The 11,250-nt window shown below is 39.8% G+C and overlaps 1 protein-coding gene and 1 long non-coding RNA gene across 3 annotated transcripts in view; one reads left to right on the forward strand and one right to left on the reverse strand.

The window, feature by feature from the left end:
- LOC101175079 (cadherin-4) overlaps positions 1-11,250 on the forward strand; it is a 336,814-nt gene that overhangs the window by 115,889 nt on the left and 209,675 nt on the right. The window lies entirely within an intron of this gene.
- LOC144994083 (uncharacterized) overlaps positions 11,014-11,250 on the reverse strand; it is a 1,258-nt gene continuing 1,021 nt past the window's right edge. Inside the window, exons 2-3 of the long non-coding RNA XR_013657472.1 lie at positions 11,225-11,250; positions 11,014-11,145 (exon numbers count right to left, since the gene is read on the reverse strand). The exon at positions 11,225-11,250 is cut by the window's right edge and continues 164 nt beyond it. This is a non-coding gene — a long non-coding RNA (uncharacterized LOC144994083). The remainder of the gene's footprint in view (positions 11,146-11,224) is intronic.

Raw genomic sequence — 11,250 nt, forward strand, 5'->3', positions numbered from 1 at the left:
TTAGAACTCCCTTAATTCCTTTGTGTTGTGGATTCAACAAGGAAACATTACAAAGGTTCTCTATTGGGTTTAAATCTGGTGACTGTTGAGGCCATTTGAGGACAATGAAATCATTGTTATGTTCAAGAAACCAGTCTGAGATGATTCCAGCTTTATGACATGGCGTGTTATCCTGCTGGAAGTAGCCTTCAGAAGATGGTACACTGCGGTCATAAAGGGATGGACATGGTCAGTAACAATATTCACGTCAGCTGTGGCATTGGAACTATGCTCTATCGGTTCTGAGGGGCCAAAAGTCTGCCAAGAAAATATCCCCAACACCATTACACCACCATCAGCCTGAACTGCTGATACATGGCAGGATGGATCCATGCTTTCATGTTGTTGACACTAAATTCTACCATCCGAATGATGAAAACTCATCAGACCAGACAACATTTTTCTAATCTTTCATTGTCCCGTTTTGGTGAGTCTGTGTGAATTGTAGTCTCATTTTACTCTTCTTAGCTGACAGGAGTGGCACCTGGTGTGGTCTTCTGCTGCCTCAAGGTTGTACGTGTTATGCGTTCAGAGATGCTCTTCTGCAGACCTCTGTTGTAACCTGTGGTATTTTGAGTTCCTGTTGCCTTTCTAACAGCAGTGATCAGTCTGGCCATTCTTCTCTGACCTCTGGCATAGAGAAGGTATTTCTGCTCACAGATCTGCAGCTCTTTGGATATGTTCTCTTTTTTGGACCATTCTCTGTAAACCCTAGAGATGGTTGTGGGTGAAAATCCCAGTGAATCAGCAGAAATACTCAGACCAGCTTGTCTGGCACCAACAACCATGCCATGTTCAAAGTCACTAAAATCACCTTTCTTCCCCATTCTGAGGCTCGGTTTGAACTGCAGTAGATTGTCTTGATCATGTCTACATGCCTAAATGCATCAAGTTGCTGCCATATGATTGGCTGATTAGAAATTTGGGTTATTTGAGTAGATGTGTGAGTTCATGACCACAGGATGCTGCTTCAAACTTGCCTGTAGCTGGGCGTTTATTCCCCAGTTGAACTTCAGTCACCGGTTGTAACCAACCCAGCTACTGTTAAGTAAACATACTTGGTTTCGGTGTAAGGGCAGTTCATCTTTGTCATGGTTAAAAGGGTTCCTCTTCCGCTCGTATTATCAGTGTCCCACTTCGGTGCCACACCTGCTCTTTTATCAGCCGCATGATAGTGAGGACGGAGAACAGCGCTGCTGGGAGAGCCCCCGAGTCCCACATCCTTATCCTGCTTGCCCAGGTGTGGCTCTCTCCCACATCCGCTATCGGCAGGAAATTACACGCACCTTAAGCCCATTACCACTTCAAAAGGCTCAGGCACAGGGAAGTGGAGTGGAGTCTTCCCATTAATGCCCTGTGGCGTGCAGTTGTGCTCTACCTGTTTTCACTGTCAGGAAATAATTAATAATGCCAAATTCATTAGGCTGACAACAAATAGCACTTAGGTCATGCAGGGGTCTGCTGGTGTAGGCGAAGAAATGTCATGCATGCAAATGTTGGTATTTCTTATGACACTCACTGAATTAGAGGCTAAATCTATTCCAGCAGAACAGGTATGACAACAGGACATCTTGGGATTTCTTGCTTTTTTCTGAAAATACTATTGTTTAGAGTTATTTGTTGCTGTGCTTGTAGCATTCCTGACTCAAAAGTTGACTCCATTTCCCTGTCCTGATGTCACAGCAGAAAGCCATATGATTACACTTTCTCCGTAGCTAAATTTTATGCCACTGGCTGGCGTGGAGTATGGCTCAGTGTGGTAGATGCATATCCATCAGCACTACAGATGTTTACATGTAAATGAATGGGAGTGCGGAATTAGAAAATAGGCATGCGGGGAGAGAAACTTCAAGCCTCGGGAGAGGGAAAGTTATCGTCGCTGTCAGGAGTTGATCTGTATGTCATCACGGCTGCTACGTTCGTTTAAAATCCATCACTGCAGGGAAAATGTTCTTTCGAAGTCACTATGGAAACAGAATCAGGAAGTACACACAGTGCTGCCCCAAAGTCGACAGAGTGGCAGTGAGCAAACAGATAAAATTTAAATTTCTGCCAAGTGAAGAAAAGAAATAGAAAGAGAGATGGGAAGATATGCTCGGTTGGACAAGCAATGCGGTGCTCCACTGAAATTATTAAATTGTAACTGGCAGCTGAGTGTGTGTGTGCGTGGACATTCTTGCGCATATGCCTCCGTGTTACATACGTGACTGTTTATGTTGTCTGTGAGTCATTGCAGAGGAGATGAAAGCATCTTTAAGTGTCATAAGACATTAAAGTTGTTTTCTTATCTGGCTCTCATCTTACTCTGTGTCCCAGCTATGCTAACTTGCCCCTTGATTCAACGCACGTGCTTAATCTGCAAAAAACATCAGTCAGAAACTTGGCTGGAATATGATCTACTCCAAAGAAGTTGACACACTTGGCGAGCCATCATTAGGCCATAAAATAAATGTATATACCAGGTTTTTTTTCAGGAGATATTCAGGAACAAATCAAGTTTATTTTTCAGTCCTTAAAGACTTAGATGAAAGTCGTGTTTTTAACATGTTATTGTTGCATTATTCTCATGATGGAAGACATATATAAAGAACATTTGGATTAAAATTGCATTTACAATTATTTCTTAATTGAAATTGCTATTAATCAGGAGCAGATGACAAAAATCTCATTGGAAAAAGCTTGTTGCAGCTCTATACCGATGCATCCACTTGCAGACAAATATATCGATGTACGTCTTTGTTTTCCTCGTCTGAGCTGGCATCTGGCTCAAAACAGTTCGGCCGGATTGCTCCAATATTGCTCACCAATTTTGTTGCACCAGTACTGTTAGGTTGAGATTGTAAGGGGCTGTAAGCTAGCGGGAGAGCACGGAAACAGATAGATGAGAGGAAATGGAGACGGGCTCACTCCACACCAACAATTCCACCTAAACAGAAACATTTAAAAAATCGAATGATCAGAAGTTCTATGCAGTTTTATAGTTTGAAAGGCAGCTGCGAGGAAAATAAAGCTGTTTTTCTTGAAAGTAGAAATATTTCAAAATTTTTGAATCAGCAAAGATAACTTTTAAGGACCAAACATTAAAAAAAATAATCCGCCTTTACCAGAAGTGAACAAAGCAGCGCGTTTAAATCGAAGTCAGACAATGCAATGGCCATTCATGGATTCAACAGGCTGCCTTTAGCATATTGATGTAAATTTTCAAGTCTGCAATGATGCGGGACAAAAAAGACGGATTAAGTCTATTTTGTTTTGAATGAGACACAGGCTTATGATGGTTTAGCTCCAGGTTACTGAATTGAATCAAACCATCATAAATACATTCAAAAGTTTGAAATGACAATATACTATAAGACTGGAATGGAGGAGGCGTGATGATTTGGTTATAGATTCTGCAGCCACTTTTTCATTTGAAACTTATTGTTATATTTTCTTTTTCGGTATTATCACTAAATTTACAGATAGAATTATGTAAATTCAAAGTGGATCAACAAATCTACAACGGAAAAGCTGAAATACAAACCAAGTGGGTTGAAATAGGATGGATTAAGCAGCAACATTCATTTAGGCTTAAGGCCTTTGCTCCTTTTCTCAAACAGGTGCTGAAACACTTTCAATAAGGTCGAGGAATTTTTAAGACAAATCCAAGTTTTAAAATAGTGTCAGAGCAATCAGGAATACCACAAATGTCTCGAGCTGATCAAGATTTGGCTGTTGTAAATTCAAAAGTAATTAATGTAACTTTAACACAAACTTACTGCCTATAACACTACTGCACATAAAACGCTTTAAATATACCCACTTTGCAGCTTTTAAATAAATTAAAAACATACAAAAGAATATCCTTACATAACTGCTGTGTTCATATTTTGAGCCCCGTGCCCACAAATGCTTTTTTTAAGGGGTCTATAGGGTGTATGATGCTGTATTTCTCCCCAGGGTATTGTTGCCTGCTGTTACTTATCCTACATTCTTTGCAAAAGCATTCAACTTGTTGAAATCATGCAGATACAGATTCTCTTCAGCTTTAATCAGTGATTCTCGTGTCTATAAGGGATTATAATGAGTTGTACCACAGACTGCAGGAGACTGTGATGTAAAAAGATGATGCATTGGAGCCAGCTGTAAGCGAGTAGATGAGATTAGCAGCATCTATGTCAATAATACTCACAACAGCCTAAAAATAGAATTTATTCTGGATTGCGATACCCTACAGTTGTTTGATAAGACTTTTAGCTTTCATTAAACCCTCATTCAATCATCTACTTTTTTTAATGAATAGTTATCATTTAAAATGTCAAAAGACCTTGGAACGTCTTTTTTTTTTTCTGGCTGAACTTTAACAAGCTATAATATGAATGGATTTGACATTTTTTTTGTTTACTTGTTTGTTTGTACATATATTTAATTTACACTTAATTATCTTGCAAGAAAATGTATCTCAAAGTCTCACAGGTTGAATTTTTGCCTATAGGTGTACTGGGTCTGTTTTAGATCAGTGAATGGGATAGTTCAAAAATAAACCAAATTCGACTATGTACAATCTTGGCAACAGCAAATGATAATATGAATTGAATTGTTGATATTATAAATGATGACGCCCCTATTCTTTTACTCATTTTCCCTGTGTTGCCCATAGACTCAGTTTATGGCAGGTTCCAACCATTAAATATATATGGGGAGAGATTAATAATATCAATTCAACCAATGCAGAAATTCAATGATTGATTGGGTTAGTTTCCATGTACTTGAATCACCTAATAAATTGTGTGTTTTCATTAAACTAAAAAATTAATTTGTATTCATGCTAGATCGGCTTCGTTTTGTTAAAGCCTTTACTTCCCGCTTTGTTTTTTGGCAGGCTGGCTCCGGGTCCATGGGCTTCTTTGGCAGATCTTTAATAACATTTGAGCCTCCTGGAGTGTTAGTTATGTTTGAGGGAGGGAGAGAGTTTGGGTTTGGGGTTAAGTTTGTTGTTGTCTCTCCCTTTGCTCTCTGTGGGAGCTAAGCAGTGTGATGGATTAGCCATAAAGAGCGTCCACTGGTTTAATGGCTGGTCCAAGGCAGCCTGAGGAGATTGTTTTAATCATATTTGCCTCCTCATTACCCTCCCGTCTGCTGCTTTTACTGTTGTGTTGGGCTATCCGTGGCAGCCAAGTCTCCCCCTTCCACAATAACATCAAAAGTAAAACTGGCAACGCTCCTGATGCTGCCCTGGTTTCATTTCAGACGCTTTCATTTCAAACAGAAAGAGACAGTTAGACTCACAAAAGCTGGATGTGTACTGAAGTGTCTCAATCGATGTCCATAGAATCAGGGTAAAAGTTGTGCCGGAGTACTCAAAAGAATCTTAACGAAGTTGGATCTGTAATTGTCAGTGGTGTGCTGTGGTTCTCAGTGAACACGATTTCCGATTTAGTTGGGAAATTGGTTGGATTCCCTGAGTATGTAGAGTGATGACCTTGATAATGCTGCATTGGGGATAGACAGCTTGCTCTTATCTCTAAGGAGACCTGCTGGAAGTGTGCTCATGACAGTGATGTCTATCATTCATTTACCCGTGACCTCCTTGTCCTTCACTAAACAACTTAACTAAAGCAGTGCAACATTTTCCACACTATAAGGCAGAATTAATAGCCTTGATTTTTTTTTTTTCCCAAAACAGCGGTGCGCCTTACAATTGGGAGCATCTTAAAAATGGATTAATTGTGGGTGTGTCTACTGATGTCAAAGTAATTTTGAGAGGTACACAGTGTACTGTAAAAATATAATAAATTCGTAAAAAAAAAAAGTACGAGTTGCAAACAAGGTTGGGTGTAATTGTGAATACACTAATGGAGCTAACGTGTAGCGGTGTCAGAGTTGTTTTCTTTTCACGTGTTGCTACCAAGGTTGGGACTTGGCCTAGTTACAGTAACATTTGCTTTAGCAATATCAGTCGTTTTCGTTTTTTTTACATGTTGCAAACATGGTTGGGGAGTTACAGGTATTTTGAATACGCTAACACGGCTAATACGTAACTTTGTCGGACTGTTTTTTTAATGTGTCACTAAGAAGGTTGGGAGTTAGCATAGTCGTATCAGTCTATTTGTTTGTTTGGTGCTAACAAGGTTGGGGAGTTGCAGGTATTGTGAGTACGTAAACATGGTTAACGTGAAGCAGTGTCGGACTGTTGTGGTTTTTTGCACGTTACTAACATGGTTGGGAGTTAGCATAGTCACAGTAATGTTTATTGCAGCTGTTTTAGTATTTTTTAGCGTGGTGTGAATAAGGTTGGGAATTGCAGGTAATGTGGATATGCTAACGTGGCTAATGTGTTGCGTGTTACAAGCATAATCAAGAGTTAATCTGAACACAGTTAATAATGTCCGACTGACGGACTTGTCTCTGACTCGTGTCTCACTTAATGGGCCTTACAGTTTGGTGCGCCTTTTGTATGAACAGTTAAAAAATAGAGCGTTTATTACCATTCCGACATAATCGGGTACTCCTCATATATGTGGGAAATACAGTATCTAATCTGTGTATTTTCCTTTTTTTTTTAATCAAATTCTCTTTCTAAAGCTTTAATTCAGCTGCACAGATTTCGAAAGGTGACTACAATTTTCATTCCTGAATCTTTTCCTTGGTTTTTCCTTGGTTATGAGGCATCATGAAAATGTGCAGCTCTGTGGTTCCTAGCGTTTTGTTGATGGCGCTTATCTTTGCGCTGCTGTGCTGTGTTTAGGACTTTGAACAAGGCCTTCTTTAAGGACATAAAACCTCAATAATTAGTTCTTCACAGGCTGTATGAGCTTGGTTACTCCTCTGCCATTTCTTCACTGTTGTTCAAAATGGTCTTATCTCCTCTACAATTTAGTGATTTCCTCTATTATCATGCCTTTTGTATTTTCCCCTTGAGTATTTCTGTGTGGATCTTTTGTCATTTTTCTCTCTCTTCTCCTTTCACATGTTCTTTTGACACATTTCCCTGCTTGTGGCAGTCAGCAATGTGAAGAGGCTAATTGCATTTCCAGCCACCTTGTTAATGACAGTGTTGTAATGGCTTTCAGCTATTATTGAATTGACTTTCAACACTGCCATTTTAGTTTACACAACTGCCATTTGCTTAAAAGCTTTGCTGCTTTTTTCCTGGACAGGTTGGCAGGGTTTGATGTGTGCATGTGATAACAGGTTTAGCTCTGTGAATAAAATTTAATCTCGAAGGACTTCATGCTTTTTTTTCACTTTACTTTGGCATCAGAAGACACTGCAATACTTTATGATGTCATGGTAGAAACATTGAGGTTAAACTTGTATGTAGCTACAGATGATTAAGGATGCTTGTATTTCTCACATGGTGACAAGATGGGGTAGGACAAGCCCGTAGTTCTGCGACGTAGACAATCTCAATTTGGCATCATGGATTCTGTTAAGATAAATGATGTAGTAAATAGGAAGAAAACAGCAAGGCCAACACTTTCCAACACGAAGTAAGCAAAAGCGTGACAGATTTAAAGTGTGGATCGTGTGACGCCAAACACATCTAAGGCACAGCTCATTTTGTCAATAAGATAAAGCAGCAAGGAAAAAAAAACAGTTGACTGGGAATCCATGTATTAGCAGCTTTCTTGAGTTGTATACTGTATGTTGTTTACATGATTTCTGTGTTTTAATGTCCGGATTGAAATCTGGGAGAAAATTTATGTCCAGATGTTTAAATGGAAATATTTCTTTTTCACCAAATGTTACTTTCAGTTCAGTTCTGTTTTCTTTTTAAGGCAAACCTTTTTTTCAAGACCATAAAGCCTTGTTTCCACTGATTGGTAACTTAAAGTACAGTACGTTCTGGTATTTGGAGGATTTCCATTATAAAATGGACCCATAAAACCATACCGAACCATACAATCTTTGGGCCCCCGTTGGTTGTAGGTCCATAGAAAAAGAGAATGGAACGGTTAGGGCGGAGCTACTGTCGTCACACAATGAAATCTGTTGATTAGCGAGAGGTCATTACGACAAAAGAAAGAGCCGAACCTCTATTTGGCTATACTCCTCTTAGTCTCCAGCAATCATCTCTCAAACAAAATATTTCTACTTATACAGTCCACACAAATGACAAATTGAATCAAATAAAAGAACAATTTTCAAAATTTGTAATAAAGGGAGTGGGTAAAATTGAATTTCCATATGATCCAACCCCCATGAAGTTTCCTCAAAAGACGACAGTGCGCCTTATAATCTGGGGGGCCTTATCTGAAGGAGTATGGCCGACGAACTGTCCATTATCAGAAATGAACGCACGCCGTGGATGCCTGATCCATCCGACGCGAAGTGGAGTGTGTCAATTTCTCTTAATGCACGCTTCGAAGACCTTTATCCCTTTTATACCATAGTCACTTACAAAAGAAATATTTTATCAGTTTTTGTACTTTATTCTTGTTATTTTTTTTGGTTTGGACTGCTCTTTTCCCAAAAAGCGGACTATTCGATACCTGGTACTGCTTAGCCGGCTGATCCAACACCAACCTCGACTCATTCATTCATTTTCTTAACCGTTTTATCCCTTTCGGGGTCACAGGGCTGCCGGAGCCTATCCCGGCCACTTGTGGGCGAAGGCAGGGGGGACACCCTGAACAAGTCGCCAGTTTTTTGCAGGGTAGAATGTCCTCACTCACACACCCATTCACTCCCGCACTCACACCTATGGTCAATTTAGAGTTGCCAATTGACCTATGAAGCATGTTTTTGGATGGTGGGAGGAAGCCGGAGACCCCGGAGAGAACCCACGCATGCACGGGGAGAACATATGAGGTGCCGTGTAGGACATTATTCAGAATTAGCATTCATAAACACATGTGAAATGCTCTCACACAAACTACTGAAAATGCTCTCACACACACTACTGAAAATGCTCTCACATACACATGTGAAATGCTCTCACACACACTACTGAAAATGCTCTCACATACACATGTGTAATGCTCTCACACACACTACTGAAAATGCTCTCACACACACTACTGAAAATGCTCTCACACACACTACTGAAAATGCTCTCACATACACATGTGAAATGCTCTCACACACACTACTGAAAATGCTCTCACATACACATGTGTAATGCTCTCACACACACTACTGAAAATGCTCTCACACACACTACTGAAAATGCTCTCACACACACTACTGAAAATGCTCTCACATACACATGTGAAAATTTCAATAGAAACGGAAGGCATTTCAGTAGAAACAACGTTTTTTTTTTTTTTACTTTATTGTTAGAAACGAAGTTGGTCGACTGAAGGCATTTCAGTGGAAATGAACCTGTGTCCGAATTCCTGCCCTGATCCCTAACTACTAAAACCCTATATAGTGCAGAACTATATATAGTTCTCTGAATTTAAAAGCAATTCAGACACCCGTGCTCAGTACTTTTTTCTTTTGGGTGTTGTTCATAACGCGCTTGACACGGAAACAAAGTGGCGCATTACCGCCACCACCTGGTCTGGAGGCGAACTACTCCTATTTAACGCGGAGAATGACACTTATTTGTCAGAGTAAAAACATAATAAATATGAACATTTTACAAAGACTATTTATGAATCTGCTGTGTTCTGATCATGGAAAACGTGACTGATTTATAAATAATTAAATTACAAACACTTTGGTGTTGATTTAATGTATTTGTTCATAAATAAACCCCCAAGTTATTTTTTCATGCCAATATTTATTTTGTTTTTGTGCCGCTGAACGATTAACGGGCTCTTGCAAGGAGGCATTTTTTTCTGTAGTTTTCTTACACCTTACTGAAAATGGCTTTGAAAATGAATCTGTCCGTGTTCCTGGCAATAATTCAACCGTTTTTCGTGAGATCAAACTGAAAACGAGCAGATATGCAGCATCACAGGACGGCAAGGACAAGCAGACATCTCAGAAGATTTCCTCTGGATGCCCTGACCAGACAGAATAACTTGTGAGTTAAACTTAAAGCTTTTTTTTTAGTTAAACTTAAACTTTAACTTAAACTTTGTTACTAATCATGCTCAAGGTTACACAGTCTGCTGGGTAAGAGTTTAACATTCTTTTTCAAGTGAGTTGTGTAGTCCAATTACATGAAACACTTGTGAGTTCAAAGTTTAGAATTTTTTATTCAGAGTCAAACCATATCACTTGTTTTAAACAAAAACAAAGCAAAAACTTTCATTTTTAAAAGTTTAAATGAAAATCCAAAAACCCAGCCAAATAAAAACCACGAGATTTTCCAGAATTAATAAATACTTCATAATCTAAAATGTAAGACATCAAAATAAATAGAAACATTAAAAAAATGTGATTTAATTTCCTCAATGAAATAATTAATGTTGCATTTTCCAGGGTCTTCCACGTCTCTACTGCTTTACCAACACAAAGGTGTCTGTCCTGGCCCTTTACGCTGACGGTCAGTCCGACACAAGACTGGATTTTCGGTTGACCCGCAGGACCATCGAGCATCTGGGTCGATGGTCCTGAAGCATCAGCTTCGGGTTCCTCACACTCTTTGGGGTCACAGGAGACTGACGTCCTGGTGTTTCTTTTCTGGCTGGCGTGTGGCACATCTTACAGTGTGGTAGCCAGAGTCTTTGACATGACACGGTCCACCGTGAGCGATGTTGTCCACAGGACGGCAGACCGCATCCTCCAGCTGATGAGCAGGGTCACCCAGCTTCCCAGTGGGAATGAACTACCATAAGTCGCCTCTGGATTTTAGCAGCTCGTTTGGTCTTTCTCCTTCCAAAGGGTCACAAGGAGCATTGATGGCTGCCACATAAGAATAAAGGCCCTAAAAGATAATGCAGCTTGTTATTTTAACAGGAAGCTTTTTTATTCCATTAAAATGCATGCTGTATGTGACTCTAATGCCAAATTTATAGATATTTTTGTTGGGAATCCAGGATCAATCCATGATTCACGGGTTCTACGTAAAAGCCCAATTTATGTAAATCAAACAAACCCACCTGAAGGATCCTTTTGGGTGATGGTGGGTATCCCTGCATTGCACATCCCATCATGCTGCTGACACCCTACAGGGAACCCATGAGGAATGCCATTGAGGCAGTTACAACCAGAACCACTCCAGAACACGCTCTGTTGTGAAGAGAGCATTTGGCATGATAAAGATGAGGAGGAGAGCAATATTTCTGGGGGCACTGGAAGTAAAACCAACCTTTGCAATGAAAATCATTGCCTGCA

This window comes from Oryzias latipes, chromosome 7 (assembly GCF_053564925.1).
Source record: "Oryzias latipes strain Hd-rR chromosome 7, Olatipes_Hd-rR_3.1".
Classification (NCBI taxonomy): Eukaryota; Metazoa; Chordata; class Actinopteri; order Beloniformes; family Adrianichthyidae; genus Oryzias; species Oryzias latipes.